Source organism: Molossus molossus, unplaced genomic scaffold (genome assembly GCF_014108415.1).
Source record: "Molossus molossus isolate mMolMol1 unplaced genomic scaffold, mMolMol1.p scaffold_m16_p_5, whole genome shotgun sequence".
In the NCBI taxonomy this organism is placed as follows: domain Eukaryota; kingdom Metazoa; phylum Chordata; class Mammalia; order Chiroptera; family Molossidae; genus Molossus; species Molossus molossus.
In genome coordinates this window covers 97,725,786-97,749,012 of record NW_023425388.1, presented here as the reverse complement: position 1 = coordinate 97,749,012, position 23,227 = coordinate 97,725,786, and positions in this window count along the sequence as shown.

Sequence of the window (23,227 nt, the reverse complement as noted above, 5' to 3'; positions counted from 1 at the left end):
GAACAAAAAATGGAAAAATGTCCTCGGGTGAGGATGATAAAAAAAAAAAAAAAAAGAAAAGAAAAGAGGGTTTATTTTGAGAGGGGAAATAGTAAGAATAGTTCCACAGCCTCCTGAATCAGAGTTGTTGGTAGAGCAAAGTTCAAAGGAAAGGACTTGGCAAGTATAAATGAGAAAAATGTGCAAACCTGGTAAACTGTTTCTGGATTAGAAGAAAGCACTGGGAAGACACAGTTTAACAACAATGGCTTGATAATTTATGGGGAGGGAAAAGAGAGTAAAAAAGTATAGTTCACTTCTGGACTGTAAAATAAAAGAAAGACAGAAGGAAGGAAGGAAGGAAAAAGGAAGGGAGGGAGGGAGGGAAGGAGAGAGGGAAACATAAAGGGCACAACTTATTAAAAAAAAATACTTCACATCTAATTGAGCATTAAAACCATGAAACCAAAATCAAGATGGTGTTGGGCAGGACCAAAGAGAGCGCATGTGTGTGAGAGAGTGAGTGAGTATGAGTGAATGTTAGTGTGAATGACCAACACTGAGCAGTGCAGAGATGCGAGGCAGAAAGTCCCTTTGCTGTGGACAGAAATCAGCTGGCTACCACAGTAAATGGCAGGTCAGCAAGCTTCCCACTGAGCAGGTTGGAAGTCCTGCCATTTTGGAAGATCTCTGGTCTTCCCTAGGAGGTGGAAGTAGGGAGAGGCTAGGGCTGAGCAACCCAATCCACCAGAGCAACTTGCACCACTGGTCCAGTGGACCCCACTGTGTCAGCACAGATCAGCGGACAGTAGCAGTGCTATCAAGGTGCCTGCTGCAGTAGCCAAAACCAGGAAGACTGAGCACCATCCCCCACAGCAGAAACCTTACTGGAGCCTAGCACCTTTCCTTACAACAGCAGTGACTGGGTAAAACTGAAACCCTACCCCCAACAGCAGCAGAGGCTCAGGGAGGCTCAGGAACTGAGACACACCCTCAGCATCACTAGCGCAAGCTTGGGAGCCCAGCACCTATCCCCACAGCAACAGTGACTGGACAGGAGTGGAGCCCCACACCCAACAGGCAGTAGCAGCTCAGATTGGGAGATGGGACGCATCCCCAGTGGCATCAGCAGAGGCTGATCAGGAGTGGTGCCCCAGTCCAAGCAGCAGCAAGACTCAGGGAGCTGAGACCTGCATGACAGACCAATACCAGCTGCCAGTTGTCAGTTTTCCAGGACCGACATGAGGCATCATAGACTAAACAGTCTGGGAGGCACAGCAGTCTTATTTGATACACACTGAACTGCTTACACACTCTAACATCCCTCACCAGGCCTAAATGCTACTAGATTGATAAAATGGTGAGACAAAAAACAACACCCAAATAAAAGAAAAAAGAGGACTCACCAGAAAAGGAACTACAGGAAATGGAAGAAAGCAATTTGTCAGATAAAGAATTCAAAGCAATGATTTTAAGGGTGCTCAAACAAATTGGTGAGAACTACAGCAACTTAATAAGAATTATGAAAAGCTCAGTGGGAACTACTTCAGCCTAAAAAAAGAGGTAGAAGCTATGCATAAAAATCAAGAGGAAATAAAGAATGACATAGCTGATACAAAAAAAAAATAACTTAGAAGGGTTCAATAGTAGATTAGAAGAAGCTGAAGACAGAATCAGCAACTTAGTAGACAAGGCAGGAAAAAACACCTAAATAGAGGAGCAAAAGGGGAAAAATAATAAAAAAACAGGAGAGTTTAAGAAAGCTGTGGAACAACACAAAATATAACATTTGCATTATAGGTATACCAGAAGGAGAAGAATCAGAGAAAGGATTAGAGAACCTGTTTGAAGAAACAATAACAGAAACTTACCTAAAATGGTAAAGAAAAAAGTCACACAAATCCATGAAACAGAGAGTCACAAGCTAGATGAACCCCAGAAAACCCACAGCTAGATACATGATAATAAAAATGGCAAACATTAAAGACAAAGAATCTTAAAGGAAACAAGAGAGAGACAAAAAGTTAGCTACAAGGGAGCTCCCATTGGACTGACAGCAGATTTCTCAATAGATACTGTAGGCCATTATATTCCATATATAAGTGAGATCATGTGGTATTTGTCTTTTTCTGCTTGGCTTGTTTCACTTAGCATAATACTTTCCAGGTCCCTCCATGTCGTCTCAAAGGATAGGAGATCTTTCTTTCTTACCGCTGCATAGTACTCCATTGTGTATATGTACCACAGCTTTTTTATCCATTCGTCTACTGATGGACACTTGGGCTGTTTCCAGATCTTAGCTATTGTAAATAGTGCTGCTATGAACATGGGGGTACATATATTCTTCCTAAATGGTGTTTCAGGCTTCTTAGGGTTTATTCGTAGAAGTGGGATCACTGGGTCAAATGGAAGTTCAAATTTTAATTTTTTGAGGTAACACCATATTGTTTTCCATAGTGGCTGCACCAGTCTGCATTGCCACCAGCAGTGTATTAGAGTCCCCTTTTCTCCACACCCTCGCCAACACTTGTTGTTTGATGATTTGTTGATGGTGGCCATTATGACAGGTGTGAGGTGATACCTCATTGTTGTTTTAATTTACATCTCTCTGATGATTAGTGATGTTGAGCATTTCTTCATATGTCTCTTGGCCATTTGTATGTCCTGTTTGGAGAGGTGTCTATTCAGCTCCTCTGCCCATTTTTTAATTGGGTTCTTTGTCTTCCTTTTGTTGAGTTGTATGAGCACTCTATATATATTGAAAATTAAGCCCTTATCTGATACATCATTGGCATTGGAACATAACAGTCTGAGGAATATGGTAGACCCAGTAACATGGAAGTAGGGCACAGACTGACATCCCTCAGAAGAGGGGGTGGGGGGGTGGGAAGAGATAAACCACAGAACTTATATGCATGTATGCATGACCAATGGACATGGACAACTAAGCCGGGGACGGGGCGGAGGTGGGGTGGGGAGGGGGGTGCCAATGGGGTAAAAAAGGTGAAATATCTGTAACAAAAAAATAAATTTAAAAAAAAAAAAAGAAACACTGTAGGCCAGAAGGGAGTGGCATGAAGTGTACAAAGTAATGCAAAGCAAGGGTTTGAATCCAAAACTACTCTATCCAGCAAAGCTATCATTCAAAATTGGAGGAGAAATAAAGAGCCTCACAAATTTAAAAAAAAAAAAAAGCTCAAAAAATTTCCCACCACCAAACTAGCACTGTAAGAAATGCTGAAGGGACTGTTGTAAGAAGAAGAAACAGAGAGAGAGAGAGAGAGAGAGAGAGAGAGAGAGAGAAAGAAAACAGGTATAAAATAAAAATGGTAACTCATAAATATCTATCAATAATAACCTTAAATGTAAATGGCTTAAATGCTCCAATCAGAAGATATAGGGTAGCTGATTGGATAAGAAAACATGAACCATATATATGCTGTCTACAAGAGACCCATCTCAGAACAAAAAACTCACACAGGATGAAAGTGAAGAGATGGAAAAAAAGAAGGCCACTACATAATATTAAAAGGATCAATCCAACAAGAGGCTCTAACCCTGGTAAACATATACGCACCAAATACGAGAACACCAAAGTATATTAAAAAAACTTCTGGAGGACTTCAAGAGAGAGATTAATAGCAATAATATATTAGTGGGTGACTTTAATGCCCCACTTACACCACTGGATAGATCTTCTAGACAAAAAAATTAACGAGGACATAGAGTCATTAAATGACAAACTCGATTAGGTTGACTTAATTGATATTTACAGAACATTTCACCCCAAAGCTGCAGAATACACATTCTTCTCAAGTGCACAAGGGACATTTTCAAGACAGACCACATGTTAGGACACAAAATATGTCTCAACAAATTCAAGAAGATTGAAATCATATTAAACATCTTCTCAGATCACAGTGGCATGAAACTAGAACTCAATTACAACAAAAACATCCAAACAGTTGGAGGCTAAATAGCATGTCACTAAACAATGAATGAGTTACCAATGAGGTCAAGGAAGAAATAAAAAACTCCCTGGAAACCAATAAAAAAAACAACACACAACAACAGAAATTTATGGAACCCAGCAAAAGCAGTCCTGAGAGGGAAGTTCATAGCACTACAGGCCTACCTCAAAAAACAAGAAAAATTCCCAATGAATTTCTAACTCTACATCTTAAAGAACTAGAAAGTAAAGAAAAGAAAAACCTAGAGCAAGTATAAGAAAAGAAATAGTAAAGGTCAGAGCAGAAATAAACTACATAGAAATTTAAAAAACAATTCAAAAGATCAATGAAACAAAAAGTTGGTTCTTTGAAAAGATGAACAAGATTAATGGACCTTTAGCCAGACTCACCAAGAAACAAAAGAGAAAAAGTAACAGCTGACACCACAGAAATACAAAGGAACATCGAAACATACTATGAAAAATTATATGCCAACAGATTGTACAATCCAGGTGAAATGGACAAATTTCTAGAAACACACAGTCTCCCAAACCTGAACCGGGAAGAGAGAGAAAACTTGAACAGAACAATAACAACTATGGAAATAGAAGATGTAATTAAGAAACTCCCAGCAAACAAAAGCCCAGTCCCCTGATGGATTCAAGGGGGAGTTTTACCGAGCATTCAAAGATCTAATACGCACTCTCCTCAAATATTCCAAAATATCCAAGAAGACAGAAGACTTCCAAAGTTATTTTATGAGGCCAGCATAATTCTAATTCTAAAACCAGATAAAGACACTACAAAGAAAGAAAACTACAGGCCAATATCCCTGATGAACACAGATGCCAAAATCCTTAACAAAATATCAGTAAATCGGATCCAGTGATACATCAAAAAATTATTTATGATGACTAAGTGGGATTTATCCCAGGATGCAAGGATGATATATTATTCGCAAATCAATGAATGTGATACACCACATAAACAAAATGAAAAATAAAAACCATATGATCTTATCAATAGACACTGAAAAAGCATTTGACAAAATCCAGGAACAGTTTCTGATAAAAACGCTCAGCATTGTGGGAATAGGGGGATCATATCTCAATATGGGATGATGTTCAATTCATCAAGCCATACCAGCTGGGCTTATCTTGTCTTTTAATAGAAAAAAAAAGTTTAAAAAATTGCAGAGGAATAATAGATAAATATATCATAAATTAGACTGCCATTATGTTTCCAACCTTTAATAAAATAACTGATTTATTTAAGATTAACAAAAGACCCTAAAAAACATCAGTGAAAAGTTCTCAACTAAGAGAATATTTGTAAAGTTCCAAAGTATCATCCAACATACTACTTGCTAATTCTAAAGGGAATGGTGTTCTTTTATATTTTTGAGATTTGGCAGTTATATCATTTATAAAATGGTGTTCAAATTAGCATTACTAAAAATGACATAACCTATTATCAACTACCTTTTTATATGATTCAACACAAAGTACCTAGCATCATTTGTGAAGTGCTCATACCAGAAATATTGACACTGTATCCATGCAGTCCTTTAGATTGGAGCAATCTGACTTTATTTCCAGGAAATATATGGAATGGAGAAAGGTGTTCAATAACACCCTGAGAAAACAATCATACAAATCCAGAACATGGGCAGTTCTACAGTCTGTTAAATCAACTTTGTCTTTTCATTTCAAAGTTATGTTTTAGCAAAGTGTGGTTTATAAACTGTAACAACCAAGTGCATTAACTGAACCTGTTTGAAAACATATGCATATAATAAATATTTCTGTCACAGTGGTATATTTCAGTATGAAATACATACTAAATAATTTTTTTAAATAATTTATAAGTAGCTTTAAATTTAATGTGAATTCAGGGTAATGTATTTTATAAAAATAGATGCATGCATAGTGATAAAGTATTATGATTTTTCAAATAGTTTTCAAACAAATTCCAAATACATAACATTTAAATATGTGATTCTTATACTGTTATCTTAGGATAACCACATCTTTATATATTTATATTTAAAATTATGTATATATAAACAGATAAAGCAGACATGAAAAATGTTGATAATTATTAAATATTATATTCCTATGTGAATGAAAGAAAGTGCTATAATAAATTTAACCAAAATTAACCTAAGAGGGTGATCTGATTATAAATTCTTAACTGGGAAGGTCATGGTAGGTAGTGATGTCCCAAGCATATAACATCTTCAGTAAAATGTTTGTCTTTGCCTTCTGCAAGCCTTGTTTATTGTTTTTGTGCATCTAGATTAACATACCTTTGAAATGCCTCTTCTTCAGATACCTGGGAAGCACAACTACTCTTAAAATGGCACATAATCTTGTTAACTATCCTGTAATTCAAACTATGCCTTGCTTTCTCTCACCTTAAAATAATTTTCCTTTTGTTCTCTCCTTAATTCCAAATGCATAAAAAAAAAAGCCTGCCATTGTTATTCTCCAGACCACTTGAGATCTTGCTTCCCAACATTGTCATCAATTTGGCTCAAATAACTCAAAAAAATTCTCTACAAATTTAGACATTGACACAACATAATTTTTTCATGAATCTTTATGTTTGAAATTTTGTATAATAAATATTTTTGAGAAAATATTGACAATTTAGTCATAATGACAGTGCCATACATTTTAAAGGTGAAATGATACAGAATGTAAAAAATACATACTGCAATAAAATTAACATAATAAAAACAGTTGAAATATATATATATATTTATCCTCACTTGAGGATATTTTTTCATATTTTGTTCAGATACAGTGGGAGGGAGAGAGAGGAAGAGAGAAAGAGAGAGAGAGAGAGAGAGAGAGAGAGAGAGAGAAACATCGACGTGAAAGGGACACATCGAGGGGTTGCCACCCACACGACCCCATCTGGGGCTGGGGACAAACTGCAACCAAGGTACATGCCCTTAGCGGAAACTCAATCCAGGTCTCTCTAGACCGCAGGCTGATGCTCCAACCGATGAGCCAAACCGGCCAGGGCTGAAATATTTTTTATTAATAAAGTACAACTTATAAAAGAACTGATGTAAACAGTAAAATTTGAGAAGTTTTATAAAGTTTTCCAAAGTATGGGTACTCAATGGAAATATTTTATGCTCCAAGAGTTAACAGAGACAGGAAAGAGAATAAATAGATACATTGGGAACAAGAAAGTAAGAGTAATTCCATTGTATTTCTTGGCTAGACAACATTAAATTGCTTGTGCAAGATTATTGTCATTTGCTTTTTTTTTCATTCTTGTTTTTCTACTCTTCCTTTTTTCTTCTTCTTTTTTAATCTTCACCCAAAGACATCCTTAGAAAGAGGAAGGGAGAGAAAGAGAGAGAGAAACCGCAATGTGAGAAGCATCAATTAGTTGCCTTCCAGACATGCCCCAACCAGGGATGGGACCCAAAACCCAAATATGTGCCCTGACCAGGAATCAACCCCACAACCTTTTGTTGCACAGGACAATGCTTAATCAACTAAGCCATTCTGGCGGGGCCTTCCACTCTTTTTTTATTGAAGACCTATCACCTTTTTGAAAAATACAATATGCAATTATTAAATCATATTTTTATCTCTAAAGAGTGATAACTAACTTCTGCTATGAAAGAGAAAAATTAAATCAAGAACTTTAGTCAGGTTGTTTATCAAAATATATATATATATATTTTTGGTACATGCCCCTCACGGGAGCTGAACCCGGGACTCTCTGGTCCGCAGGCCAATGCTCCAACCAAACCAGCCAGGGTTATCAGAAATATATTTAAAACAATGTAATGGAATAAAGTGCACTAAATTTTGTGTTTCTTCAAAATTCATGTTTTAAAGCCTGAATACCCAATTTGATGGTAGTTGGAGATAGGTGGGGCCCTAAGAATGAGATTAGTGCATTTATAAGAGGAAGCTATCTCTCTGCCTCTTCTCTCTCTTTTCCTCTGCTTACATGAACCTTGCGAGGCCATATAAGAACATAGTGAAAAGTTATCAGTATGCAGGCCAGTGAGAGATCTCTCACCAGGAACAGAATCCCACAGCACTTCTCAGTCTCTGGAACAGTGAGAGAGAAACTGTCAGTTGTCTAAGCCACTTAGTTAATAATATTTTATTATGGTAGCTCAAGGTAACTAATACAGAAATGAAGAATGGGTAAAATATATACTAAACAAGATTAAATTTATGATTATTATTACAAATAGGACAAAGAATTACATTAAGTAATGATAAAAGATAAATATGTTAATAGCAAACTCCACAATAACTAATTACACAAAGAAAACTGCATTAGAGATGCAAGAAAAATTTGTTATGAATGAAATTATGGCACAGAGAATAATTTACCTTTTAACATAAGAAATAATTAGTAGATAGTGCAGTTATAGAATTATTTAATTAAAGAAACTCAGTTTAGTTAGATATATTTAGAATTATTCTTTCAAGTATTAAAATATGTACCTTTTATTTTTATGTTCATGGAATAAACACTAAATTAAACTTTGAGCTCTGGCCAGGTGGTTCAGTTGGTTGGAGTGTCATTCTGTACACTAAATAGCTGTGAGTTTGTTTCCCAGTCACGGCAAATACCTAGGTTGTGGGCAAGAATAGGAAGCAACCGGTTGATGTTACATCAATGTTTCTCTCTCTCTCTCTCAACATCAATCAAAACGTACCCTTGGGTGAGGGATAAAAAAATGATAAAATAAATAAATAAATAAATAAATACATAAATAAGCTGTGAACTTTGCCAAAAGCAAACTTTAAAATTTTCAAGAATTAGAAATTTGTTTTATGCTTTAAACTTTTAGGAGATATAATAAATTAATAAGTGATGTTATAAACAAACAACATTAAAACAAATAAATCAGAAATTTCCTTATTTGAAAATATTTAAGAAATAAAGAACAGAAATACCTCTAACGTTTGCTCAAGAAAAAAGAAGAGACTAGTAGAGATTAAAACCAAAGAAGAGTGCTATACATAATTCTATAGTGACAGTTACCATACATTTCTACATAATTTAGTAACTTAAAACGATGTTTGTTATTTCATGGTTTTTATGCTCAAGAATCCAGGTTATCTTCTGTGGCTTAGGGTCTTTCACAAGGCTCAAAGTTTTCAGCTAAGAGCTGCCAATTCTCTCAAGACTCAACGAGGCAGGATGTACTCCCATGCTCAATCACTTGTTAGAATATAATTTCTCCCAGGTTGGAATGAGGGCCTTAGCTCCTTGCTGGTAATAGTGGCCTTCCTTAGTCCCTTACCACATGGGGCTCTCCTTGTGGATGCTTTTTTCATTACAAAGAACAAGCAGGAAAGACACAGAGAGAGAAGAAGAAGAGTGGAGAGGAGAGGGGAGGGCAGAGGAGGGAAAGGGTAACTTAAGACACAGTTTTTAAAACTTTTTAAATGTAGGAAGTGATATTCGTCTAATCTTTAGGATAAATATATTAGGTCCTGCTTACACTCAAGGGGAAGTGATTTTACAGGAACATGAGATAGCAGGAAGCAGGGATTATTGGGAGCCATTTTGAGGTGCGAACTACAGGTGGCGAATTAAAAAAAAAAACATAATTTCAGAAATGTATTACTTCCTAACAATATATAAGCATTCAGCATACACAAGAAGTATAAAACTTATACAAATCAACTAATATGAAAAACATTTCAAATATGGTTATTATTTGAATAGGTGTTACATGGATAATTTCCAGTTTAAGAGAGACCAATATTTTGATTATTTAAACTATCTAGATTTTGAGAAAAATTTAAATAAAACTAAACTTTTAAATATTGCATTCAATAAAACTAGAGTGGTTGATTACATAATTTTATTTTATTTTTTGTCCCTACTATTCTTTGTGACTATTTTGCTTAGATGTTCGCTTAGTTTTCTTCCTTCTCCCCATTCAGTGAAAAGTAAGATTTATGCAGTTTGGAACCTTTTCTGTGTGTTCACCACTATATCACCAACAGCTAGAACAGTGCTTATAACATACTATATATTTAATAATTGACTATATTATTAATTAAAAAAATCAAATACTGTATTATAATTTTATTACATGTAGTAATTTGATAAATGTATACATTGTAAAATAATTTATCCTATTTAGTAAATTAACACATGCATTACCATATTTATTTATTTATTGTTTTTTTGGTGAGAACACTTCAGTTTTACTTTTTTAGCAAAATCCAGTTATATAATACAATGTTATAAACTAGAGTCACCATGTTTTACATTAGATCCTCACAACTCACTAATCTTATAGTTGAAAGTTTGTACCCTTTTACCAACACCTTTCCATTTGCTCCATCCCCTGCTACCTGGCAACCGATCTTCAGCTCTCTGTTTCTAAGAGTTTGATTTTTTTTAAATTCCATATATCACTGACTCCACCCACATTAAATATCTTATAATCTTAGTTTTAAATTGAACCTCAATAAAACTAAATTTATAAAATAAAAAAAATTACGTGTGTGTCTGAGATAGGCATATGTATGAATCAATTATCTACAGTTTGCTGTAGATATCTATGGGAAGAGAAACAACATAGTGTGCATTACTAAATTTATTAGGGTGACATTGGTTAGCAGGCTCACATAGGTTTCATGTATAGATTTCTGTGTTACAAGATCTGTATATTGCATTGTGTGCCCATCACTCAAAGTCAAATAATCTTCCATCTCCGTGTATCAGGCCCCCTTTCCCTCACTCTCTGACCCCCTTCCCACTGGCAACCATCACATGGCTGTTTGTGTCCATGAGTTTCAGTTTTATATTCCACATATGATCGGAATCACATGGCATTTAGTTTTTTTCTGCTTGATTTATATTACTTAGCATAATATTCTCAAGGTTTATCCATGATGTCACAAATGGCAGTATTTAATCTTTTTTTATGGCTGAATAGTATTCCATTGGGTATATATACTACATCTTCTTTATTTGATCCTCTCTCACAGGACAATTTGGTTGTCTCCATGTCTTTGCAATTGTGAATAACGCTGCAATGAACATAGGGATACATATATCTTTGCAAATACATGTTTTTGAGTTTTTTTGAGTGTATGCCCAGGAGAGGAATTGTTGGTTCATTTGAATTCTATTGTTAATTTTTTGAGGACTCACTAAACTGTTTTCCATAGTGTCTATATTCCCACTAGCAGTGAATGAGGGTTCTCTTTTTTCCATAACTTCTCCAACACTTGTTATTACTTGTATTGATGATAATAGCCATTCTAACAGGTGAGGTAGTATCTCATTTTAGTTTTGATTTGCATTTCCCAAATTTTTAGTGAGGTTGAACATGTGTTCACATAATTGTTGTCTATTTGTATGTCTTTTTGGAAGATGTGTCTGTTCAGGTCCTCTGCCCATTTTTTAATTGGGTTGTTTGGTATTGAGTTTTATGAATTTTTTATATATTTGGATAATATACATTTGTCAGAACTATTGTTTGCAAATATCATCTCCCACTTGGTCAGCTGCCTCTTTGTTTTGTTTTCAGGCTTTTTTTTTTTTTGCAGTGCAGAGCTTTTTAGTTTGGTGTAGTCCCATTCATTTATGCTTGCCTTTACTTCCCTTGCCTTTGGGGTCAAGTTTATAAAATGTTTTCTATGACCAAAATCCATAAATTTAGTACTTATGTTTTCTTCTATGTAATTTATTGTTTCAGATCTTATATTTAGGTCTTTGATCCATTCTGAATTCATTTTTGCACATGGGGACAAACTAATCTAGTCTCATTCTTTTGAATGTGGCTTTCCAATTTTCCCAGCACCATTTATTGATGAGGCTTTTTTTATTCCATTGTGTATCTGCCCATATACATGTGCTTTTCTGTTTGGGCTCTCAATTATGTTCCATTGATCTGCATGTCTGTTTATCTGCCAACACCATGCTGTTTTGATTACCGTAGCTCTGTAGTTTAATTTGAAGCTAGGTAGTGTAGTACATCTGGCTTTATTTGTTTTTCTTATGATTACTTTTGCTATTCAGAGTCCTTGTGGTTCCACAAATCTGATGATTTTTTGTACTTTCTCGTGATTACTTTTGCTATTCAGAGTCCTTTGGTTCCACAAATCTGATGATATTTTGTACTGTTTCTATTTAAAAAATGACATTGAGATTTTGATGGGATTGCACTGAATCTGTATATTGCTTCGGGTAACACGGTCATTTTAACTGTGTTGATCTTCTAATCCATGAACATGAGATATTTTTTTTATTTTATGTCTTTTTTCATCTCTTTTAATAATACTTTTCAGTATTTGGTCTTTCACATTCTTAAAGTATTTTATTCTTTTGATTGAATTTGCAAAAACAAAATGTTTCTAAATTTTTTTTCTGAAGTTCCATTTTTAGTATTTGGGAAGGCAGTGGATTTTTGTACATTGATTTTTGTATCCTGTAAGTTTTGTATTTGTTTATTGTTTCTAATATTTTTTTTGGTGGAATCTGTAGTGTTTTTATGTCTGCAAAAAGTGATACTTTTACTTCTTCCTTCCCAATTTGGATGCCTTTTATTTTTTTCTTTTGCTTAATTGCTCTGGCTAGGAATTTCCGAACTATATTGAATAAGAGTGGTAACAATGGGCATCCTTATCTTGTTCCTGATTTTAGTTTCAGAAAAAGCTTTCAGTTTTTCACCATTGATTATATTTGCTCAGGGTTTGTCATATGTGGCCTTCATTATGTTGAAGTACTTTACTTGTATTCCTATTTTATTGAGTGTTTTAATAAAAAATGAGTGTTGTATCTTATCAAATGCTTTTTCTGCACTATTAATAAGATCATATGATTTTTATTCTTTTATTTGTTAATATGATATATTACATTGATTTATTTGAATATATTGAACTATTCTTATGAACCTCACTTGATTATAATGTATTTTTTTATGTATTGTTATATTTGACTTGCTAGTACTTTAAAATTTTTGCATCTGTATTCATTAGACACATTGGTCTGCAGTTCTCTCTCTCTCTCTCTTTGTTTTGTTTTGTTTTGTTTTGTTTTATCCTTGTCAGGTTTTGATATCGAGGGTTATGCTGGCTTCATAAAATATGTTAGGAAGTATTGCCTCTTCAATTTTTTGGAAGACTTTGAGAAGAATAGGTTTTAATCTTCTTTGAATATATATGTATATATTTTATTCCCTGGTGTAGCCATCTGGTCCAGGACTTTTATATTTTTGGGAAGTTTTTGATGATTATTTCCATTTCTTCACTGCTGATTTCCAATCTTCATAATTTAATCTAGGAAGATTATATATTTTTAGGAATTTATTCATTTCTTTTTTTTATTGAATTTGGTGGTATATAATCTTTCATAGTATTCTAGTATGAGCCTTTGTACATCTGTGATGTCTGTGATGACTTCTCTTTCATTTCTGATTTTGTTTACATTGATCTTTTTTCTTAGTGAGTCTAGCCAGGGATTTGTCAAATTTTATTAATCTTTTCAAAGAACCATCTGTTGTATAATATTTTTTGTATAGTCTTTTTGTTCTCTATTTTATTCAGCTCTACTCCAATTTTTATTATTTCCGTTTTTTTCTGATGATTTTGAGTTGCTTTTGTTGTTCTTTTTCTAGTGCTATAAGATGTAATGTTAGGTTGTTTATTTGGGATTTGTTTCTTCTTGAGATTTATCATCACAAATTATCCCAGTTAATGCTGTAACATTTTTGGTGCTCTTACTCATGGTATTGGGACCTTATGTTCTTTATTTCAGGTAGAATAATTTTTCTTGAGTATTTATTGTAATAGAGGTTTTCTAGTGCTAAATTTTCTCAGTTTCTGTATGTCTGGGAAAGTCTTTATTTTTTTCTTCTTCATATTTAAGGATAACTTTGCTGGATATATTATTCTTGGCAGGTAATTCATCTTTTTTAGTTATTTAAATATTTGGTTCTACTCTCTTCTGGCTTACAGAATTTCTGATGAGAAGTCCAATGATAGTCTGTTGAGTTTTCCTGTGTAGGTTACTTCCTTCTTTTCTCTGGCTGCTTTGAGAATGTTTTCTTTGTCATTTATTTTTGAGTTTCAATACAATGTGCCTTAGAGGGGGGCTTTTTGGATTGAAGTAACTAGGTATTCAGTTTGCTTCTTAGATTTGAGGGTCTAGTTCTTTGTATAGGTTTGGGAAGTTCTCATCCACTATTTGTTTGAGTAGGCTTTCTGTTCCCTTCTCTGTCTTCTTCTGGTATATCTGTTATTATTACATTGCTTTTTCTGATGAAGTCAGATAGTTCCCATAGTCCTCCTTCCCTTCCTCCTTTCTTTCTTTCTTTCTTTCTTCTTTCTTTCTTTCTTTCTTTCTTTCTTTCTTTCTTTCTTTCTTTCTTTCTTCTTTCTTTCTTTCTTTCTCTTCTCTTTCTTTCTTTCTTTCTTTCTTTCTTTCTTTCTTTCTTTCTTTCTTTCTTTCTTTCTTTCTTTCTTTCTCTTCTTCCTTTCTCCTCTCTTCCTTCCTTCCTTCCTTCCTTCCTTCCTTCCTTCCTTCCTTCCTTCCTTCCTTCCTTCCTTCCTTTCTCTCTCTCTCTCTCTCTCTCTCTCTCTCTCTCTGTCTCTGTCTCTTATTTTCTCAGCATTATTTCTAGATTTCTATCTTTGATGTCACTAATTCTTTCTTCCATCTGTTAGGTCCTGTTTCCTATGCTCAGTAGTTCACTCGTAATCTTCTTAATTGCATGCTTCATTTCTTTATTAAAGTTTTAGTCACTTTGGTAAAGTACTCACTTTGTCCATTCATTTGCTTTCTGAGTGCATTAAAATGTCTGTCTGTATTGTCTTGCAATTTGTTGAGTATTTTTAGGACTGCAATCTTGAATTCTCTGTCATTTATATCACATATTTTCATGTGTCCCAGCTTGCATTCTGGAGATTTTTCATTTTTGTTCAGCGCTTCTTTGTTACCATGATTATTCATGATATATTCTGGTCTCCTTTGTCTAGGTTTCTATGTACTATATTTTCCTACTCTAATAGCTTTCTCTGAAGAGGTCTTTCTACTACTATCTAGTAGGTGGGATTGAACAACAGTAGTTTTACCTCTGCGACCTCCAAGAGCTGACTTCTATGGCTTCTGCCAGACAGTACAAGCACACTGCTTGGGGTTGGGGTTTGTTTTGTCCTCATCATAATGTTGACCTAGACCTCCATAGAGTTCCCTCCCACTCATCCCAACTTGGGATCAATCACAGAGGGAATCAGTGATTCTGCTGCAATATCTCTTAAAGGCCCCCTCTATGGCACATTGTATCAGATAATCTTCTTGCCCTGATACCAAGGACAACAGAAAGTGAGTTTAGGGAGTCTAATGGGTGGCGAGGATCTGTGACTCTGTTTCTTTGAAGCACTGACTATCCGATGGTGAAAAGCCACGACAGAACCCCAGCATTTTTTACTTGCCCTGGCCTCTCAGCTGGCTCAGCCAATGTTTGCACCATTTTCCCTGCTAGAATGCCCATCAAGACTCTGTTCCTACCTGCCAATGGAAGCACTGGTTACCACTGGCTTCCTCCCCTCTCCACGCTGAGCTGGTTGCCAGCTCCTGGCTGTAGGGATGTGTTTGTGGCCCTCAGAGCTCTTCTTTCTCACCTCCCTGTTTATTCCCAGTTGCCCATCTTTAGATGACTCCATGCACAGGTCTCTCAGGCATTTCCTCTATATTGAGTAGAAAATTTTTTGTTGAATTATAGTTGATAAGCTTGTCAAGGTTTCAAGGGGGAGAGGTCACAGGGATCTCTCACTCTGCCATTCCTCTGACATCAACATGGTGTGCATTAAAAGAGGAATAATGACCATGTGATTTTAGTAAATCATTAACATTTTCATAAGTCTATTCACCTGGACACTACATCAATAATACTTAGCTAAAAGGGCAAAACAATCAGATGCCACAGAGATTTATTTATTGATTTATTTATTTATTTGTGTTAATTGCTTATATTTTGTTGTTGTTTTTGACACTATTATAGAATTTCCCATTTCCCCCCTCCTTTGCCCACCTTCACCCAGCTCCAGCCCTTCCTTCCCTCTGGCCATCACTACACTGTTTTCTGTGGGTTTTGCATATATGTCTATGGGTTTTGCATATATGTTCTTTGGCTAATCCCTTCACCTTCTTTCATCCAGTATCCCCCACCACCTCCCCTCTCACAACTGTAAGTTTGTTTCATGTATTCATGCCTCTGTTTTAATTTTGTTCATCAGTTTATTTTTTATTTTTTGCATTAGATTCCACATATAGTGAGATCATATAGTATTTGTCTTTCTCTGACTGGCTTATTTCACTTAATATAATAATCTCCAGGTGCAGCCATGCTATTACAAAGGGTAAGATTTCATTCTTCTTTAGCAGTCATATAGTATTTCATTGTGTAAATGTACCACAACTTTTTTAACCACTGATAGGCACTTGGGCTGTTTCTAGATCTTGGCTTTTATAAATACCACTTCTATAAAGATAGGCATGAGTATATTCTTTCAAATAGATATTTTGGGATTCTTAGGATGTATTCCCAGAAGTGGGATCAGTGGGTCCAAAAAGAAGTTCTATTTTAAATTTTTTGAGGAAATGCCATACTGTTTTTCAGAGTAGTTGTAACAGTCTGCCTTCCTACCAACAGTGTACTAGGGTTCACTTTTCTTCACATTATCAGCAGCACTTGTTTGTTAATTTATTGGTGATAGCCATTCTGACAGTTGTGAGGTAATATCTCATTGTGGTTTTAATTTGCATATCTTTCATAATTAGTCATGTTGAGCATTTTTTCATATGTCTATTGGTCATTTGTATGTTCTCTTTGGAGAAGTGTCTGATCAGATCCTTTTGCCTACTTTTAATGGGATTGTTTGTCTTCCTGGTGCTGAGTTGTATAAGTTCTTTATATATTTTGAAAATTAATTCTTATCCAATGCATCATTGGCAGGTATGTTCTCCCACACACTGGATTTCCTTTCATTTTATTGATTTTTTTTTCACTGTGCAAAATATTTTTATTTTGATGGTCTTATTTATTTTTTCTTTTATTTCTCCTGCCCTGTGATACATGTCAGCAAAAACAAAAGGTGTCTGAGATTTTACTGCCAATGTTTTTTCCTAGGATTTTTATGATTTTGAGATTTACATTTAAGTATTTTATTCATTTTGAGTTTATTCTTATGTATGGTGTAAATTGTTGGCCTAGGTTTATTTTTTGGCATGTATGTGTCCAATTTTCCCAATATCAGTTATTGAAGAGAATGTCTATATCCCACTGTATGTTGTTGCCTCCTTTTATCAAATATTAATTGACTAGATAGGCTTGCTTTAATTTCTGGGCTTTCTGTTTTGTTTCATTGATCTATATGCCTGTTTACATGCCAGTACAAGACTGTTTTGATATAGTGGCCATGCAGTATTGTTTAATATTACATATTGTGATGCCTTAAACTTTGTTCTTCTTTTTCAAGATTGCTGAGGTTATTCAGGATATTATTTTGTCCTTTATAAATTTTGTGGAATATTTGTTCCAGATTTTTGAAATATATCATAGGTATTCTAATAGAAATCATGCTGAATCTATAGATTGCTTTGGGTAGTATGGAGATTTTGATGGTGTATATTTGTTTGTAATATTTTCTTATAATCATTTGCATTTATTATCAGTTGTTACTTCTCCTTTTTCATTTATGATTTTATTTGTGTCATCTCTCTTTTTGTCTAGATGGGTCTTGTTAAAGATTTGTCAGTATTGTTTATTTTTCCAACAAACCAGCTCTTCATGTTATTGATCTCTTGTATTGTTATTTTAGAGTCTGTTTCATTTATTTCTGCTCTGATCTTTATTATTTCCTTCCTTCTACTCACTTGGGTTTTTTTTAATTGTTTTATACCAATTCTTTTAAGTTTAAAGTTAGATTGTTTAAGTATTTTCTTGGTTCTTGAGGTAGGCCTGTGATGCTAAGAAATTCTCTCTTAGAACTGCTTTTACTGTATCCCTTAGGTTTTGGGTGGTTATAGTCTTATTTTAATTTGTTTCAAGGTTACTTTTGATTTCTTCCTTGATCTCATTGTTAACGCTTTCATTGTTTAGAAATATGTTATTTAGTCTCCATACTTTGTGTGTTTTTCAGTTTTTTCTTGGGGTTAATTTCTAGTTTTTCGTTACTGTTACCAGAGGATATTGTTCCATTGACTTTTAGACAGAGTGGAATGGAGGAAGGGAGAGAGAGAGAGATACACATCAATTGTTTGCCTCCAGCATGACCCTAACTGGGCTAGGGATCAAACCTGCATACCCTTGACCAGGAATCAAACCTGCAACCCTTCAGTCTTTGGGCCAATTCTCTAACCCCTCTAACAAACTGGCCAGGCCAATTTATAGTTTTATCATTATGTTCAGAAAAGATGCTTGATATGACTTTAATTTATTTAAATTTATTGAGACTTGTTTTGTCCTAAAGATATTATAGAAATTTAATGGATAAGAGTACTAAGAGGTAGAATTTTTGGTGGACAAAACCAAGGAATTTAAAACTGAATATTATTATTATTATTATCTTAGCTAAATATATGCTTGTTTTTAGACAGAATATCAGAAATTAGAGAAATATTTTGGTTCTCTATCTGAGAATATTTATTTTAGTTATTAAACACAAATGATACAGTATATCTTATTTTCAGTAAAGGGTTTGTTGGACATGACTTAAGATTTTCAGGTAGTTGTGTTTCTTAAAACACTATGGCTAACATGGGACTGAAGGGAAATATAATTTAAAACATCTCATTTATTTTAGTGTTCCAAAATTACTGCACATAATTCTTTATACTGAAGAAGTAAGAGTATCTGCATCTTGTTCAGACTTTTTTTATATTCCCTTAGTCATTCACATTCTTTCAGAAAAAACATCTCAGTAGGCAGAATTTTAAGATGGCTCCCAAGATTCTTGTCCCTTAGTTCACACAACTTGTATCATTCCCTCCTTTTGAAAATGAGCATAATTGAAGGGATTTTACTGATACAATTAAGACCCCTAATTAGTTGACTTTGAGTTAATAAAAAAGGAGTTTATTCTGAGTAAGCTTAATTTAATCAAGTGAGCCTTTGAACGGTATTGGACACTAATAGAGGGAAGATATCTGAATATGAGAAGGCTTATAGAGGTGGCCATGTGGCAAAGACTTGTATATGATCTCTAGGAACTTAGAGAGGTCTCCTGATCACAACTATTGAGAAAACAGAAATGTCAATCATATTACTGCAAGGAAATAAATTCAACCAACAACCTGAGAGAGCTTCGAAGCAGGTTTCTCTCTAGTCAAGTCACCAGTTGAGGACATACCCACCCAGTCAATACCTTTGTTTCAGCTTTGTCAGACCCCGAAGAGAATACCCAGCTAAAATATGCAAAACTTCTGACCCATGGAACATGTGTGATTATAAATTTTATATATCCTTGGTTCTGTGTTGGCTTCAGATCACAGATTGTTTGGGATAAACCAGTTATTTATAATTTCATTATGGTAAGTTTCCAGCAGCTATACTAGTAAACAGGACATTTCCTAAAAATCATCCTTATAAAAAGTTTACTATTTCCTTTCAGTGTATTTCAAAGGCAAATATTTCATAGACATCTAAAAATTAAATAATTTAACTATAAAAAAATTTAATTTTTATAGGTTAATATATCTTATGACAATTTTCTTAACTGTGTTTTACACTTTTTTTATTCTTTTGAAAATATTAATGCACACGTGGTAACAAAAAAATAAAATGGAAGACATATATTTAGTATCAAATTAATGAAACGATATTAAAAAGCAGGTATGAACTAATGAAATAGTTGAAATAATCTTAATGGAATCTATATGTTCTACTATTTTTTTTTTTACTTTCTTTAACTATTTTTGACATCTTAGTAGATAATTTTAGCAATAAATCATAAACACTCGAAAATATAGTACCCAAGAATTGAGGTTTTTAGAAAACATTATCCTCACTAATATATTTTATGCCTATTTATTTTATGCCTATTTATTTGTCCATTCTAAGTAACTGTAAATAAAATTTTGCTGTCACATAAATTAAAATAAAAAACATTAAATGTAATTCCTGATAGATGAGTTGAAAAAGTTAGTCTGACACAATGTTATAACATTGTCTATGAATAGCAATACTGATTATATACAAAACTAATGTATAATGGTATAACAGGATTTTCAAAGAAAGTGTATTATAATGTATTAAAAGCAATACCAAAATTTAAAAATAATTCACTTACAAAAAATTTATCTACTCAACAAATATCATCAGTAATTTTATTGTCATAAAGTCATAACATTTTTTTCTTTATTGATTTTAGAAAGAGAGGAAGAGAGAGGGAGATAGAAACATTGATAAAAAAGAACATCAATGAAAGTGAACATTGATTGGTTGCCTTCTGCATTCCCCCCACTGGGGATCTGGACTACAACCAAGGCATGTGCCCTGACTGGGAGTCAAACCACTGACCTCTTGGTGCATGGGCTGATGTTCAACCACTGAGCCAAAGTGGCCAGGCCATGAAGTCATAACATTTTATCTAATGTAATCAATGTTATGCCTTATACCTCAAGTACCTATATGTAAATGTGACATGATGATATAATTGCTTATTCTTATATAACTTACTAAGTCTTCAAGATGACTAGCAAACTGTCAATGAAAACAATATAATAAATAAGAATAAAACCATATAAAGAGGTAAACTTATGCTTAATCTTTACCATATTGGGAACATTATTCTCTATAACCTGGGGAGAGATTAAAAATGACCTTTTATTAATAAGTTTTGTAAATATTGCTCCTCATAATACTACCAGCTTGGAAATATAGTGGGACTAGATAAGAATACATTACCTCTTCAATGGTTACTTGCTTATCACTGATTTATCTGTAAATGTTTTTCAAGTCTTTTTCTCTTGCTTAGTGATTAAAAATTTTTATCTTTCCACTTTCCATAGTTTTCTCTTTCTATGTCTATGGTGTTGCCTAGAATTCCTCTAAATTATGTGAGTGCTGCTTTACAATGAATTCATGAAGCAGTCTTTTCTCCTGCTCCCTCTGAGTCACACCTGAGATGTGATGGTCATTTCCTGCTGTTTTATACCCATCACATGTTAGTCCTGCACTAAAGCCAATGACCCACCAGTGATATTAAAACCAATGGAATCTGTGGGATTATGGGAGAGGATATCGTGGGAACGAACATTATTGACATTGAAGTGGTGAGAGAAAGTGCTAGATTGTACATCAATCAGGATTTTTTCATTGTAAATAACAGAAACCAAACCTAAAGTAACTTAAACTGTATAAATGAATAAGGGGGTAGATAATCTTCCCTGCAAGTCAGTACTCATATTAAAATAATGTAAATAAAAAGAATAGAATTATATTTGCCTGCTTGCATTTTGTGTCCATCCTGGTGACCAAGGGCAGGAGATGACAATTGATAGGAGAATCAAAATCATGAATAACTCTCACTAAAACCATTGGTCTGAAGAATTATTTTCCAGAAAAATTACTATTATACTGGTTAGAACATAATTGCTAGTAGAATTTACAAAGCCAAACAATTACATTAATATTGAAGCAGCATTACACAAAGAGTGAAAATAAAAAAACTGACAGTGAAGTGGGCTTCTCGAAGAACATATCAGACTCAGAACTATTTTTGAATAATGTGCAACCTAATTGGTGCAAAATTTAAATTCCACATAAGTAGTAAGTTATCATTATAAAGTTTAGAAAATAATTATAAATTATTGATACGCATGACTCTTCAAAGTTTATTTGTAGATTTGTGCTTAGAAAAAACCCCACCTAAAACAATATTGATCATTGACACTGACTTTCTTGGAATCAATTTGACCATTTTTAATAATCTGATCTCTTACTAACTCTACTAATTAAATGCTCTTAATCAAGTCAATTAAACCAAGTCTGAAGGAAATGGTTATGTTGTCAAAATTCTATATTTTAAAATAGGATAATATTCCACAAGTGCATATATACAGATGTATGCACTTAGGGTATGCACTCAGATGGGTCCTGAGGAAGTCCTGGTTTTTCTTTGGAGATAGACCCAGCCAGCAGGCTAAATATGGTAGCTGGACAGTAACTCAATGCACCACAGAGTGGACAGAGGAAAACATTACCATTGAGAGTTTCAAAGTTTGCACAGTATAGTGTTTGAGGCACCAAAGCAGATAGCAGAAGGTTATCAAAAGGGAAGGTTTTCTGAGAAAAAAACATTGACTACCTGTTCTTGTGCAGAAAAGCAAAATGTAGAAGTATGTTTAAAAGAATGAACATAAGTTCATGTTGGAATTAAAACCAGGGCTCTATTTCATTAAGATTAGTAAGGAGAGTGCCTGCTATTAAATTCTATAATGTTTCCCAAGGTGAAAAAACTAGAAACAAAAATTAGGATTTACTACAGGTGTTGATTAAGTAGCACCTTCAAAGAGGAACTGGACAATATTAAAATACCAGATGAGTCCTGAATAGTTAAGAACTACTTTAAAGTATTTGTTTTGAAAAATGAAATTATAATGGCTTGTACCAAAATTGATAACTCTAATGCTTATTACATTGTGTTTTGAAGATTTTTTTTATATTAAATACCAGGGAGCTCTTTAAGGTGAAATAGTAAGTCAACTCAAATAAAGTACATGTTTAAAGGCAATAAGACTGTAACCACAATACATTTTTTAGATTGGATTGTCTTGAAACTTTTTCAAAATCTTGAATCTAGAAATTATCAAAAATAATTTTTTTCAGAGTACCTGTTTAAAAAAATTTTTAGAGGTTACCATTTGTATTTAAGAGAAGTCATTGGGATTGGGATGTTTCAATTACTTATGAGACTTCACTTTGGTATTAGTATAAAAAATTTAATTTCCAAAAATCAAGTAAAATTAACTATAAACCAGTATTTTTTTCTTTCAGACCCCATCAAATAAACTATCTTGTAGTTATCTGGCACTTTATTTGCAGATTGTTTATTCACATGGCTTATGAAATAGCTTGAGTGTTTAATAGAAATTTGAGAACATGTAAAAGTTATAACTGATAATCCTGTATATCTTTAGCTCACTATGTGGTTTTTGAGGTAATCAAAATTTTTTCCATAATTGCTCTCAAGTGAAATCTCAAAATTAATTATCTTAATGTATGTCAAATTCATTCAAGTTTGTTCTTAAGAAGCTACGAATATATTATTTTGTTTATA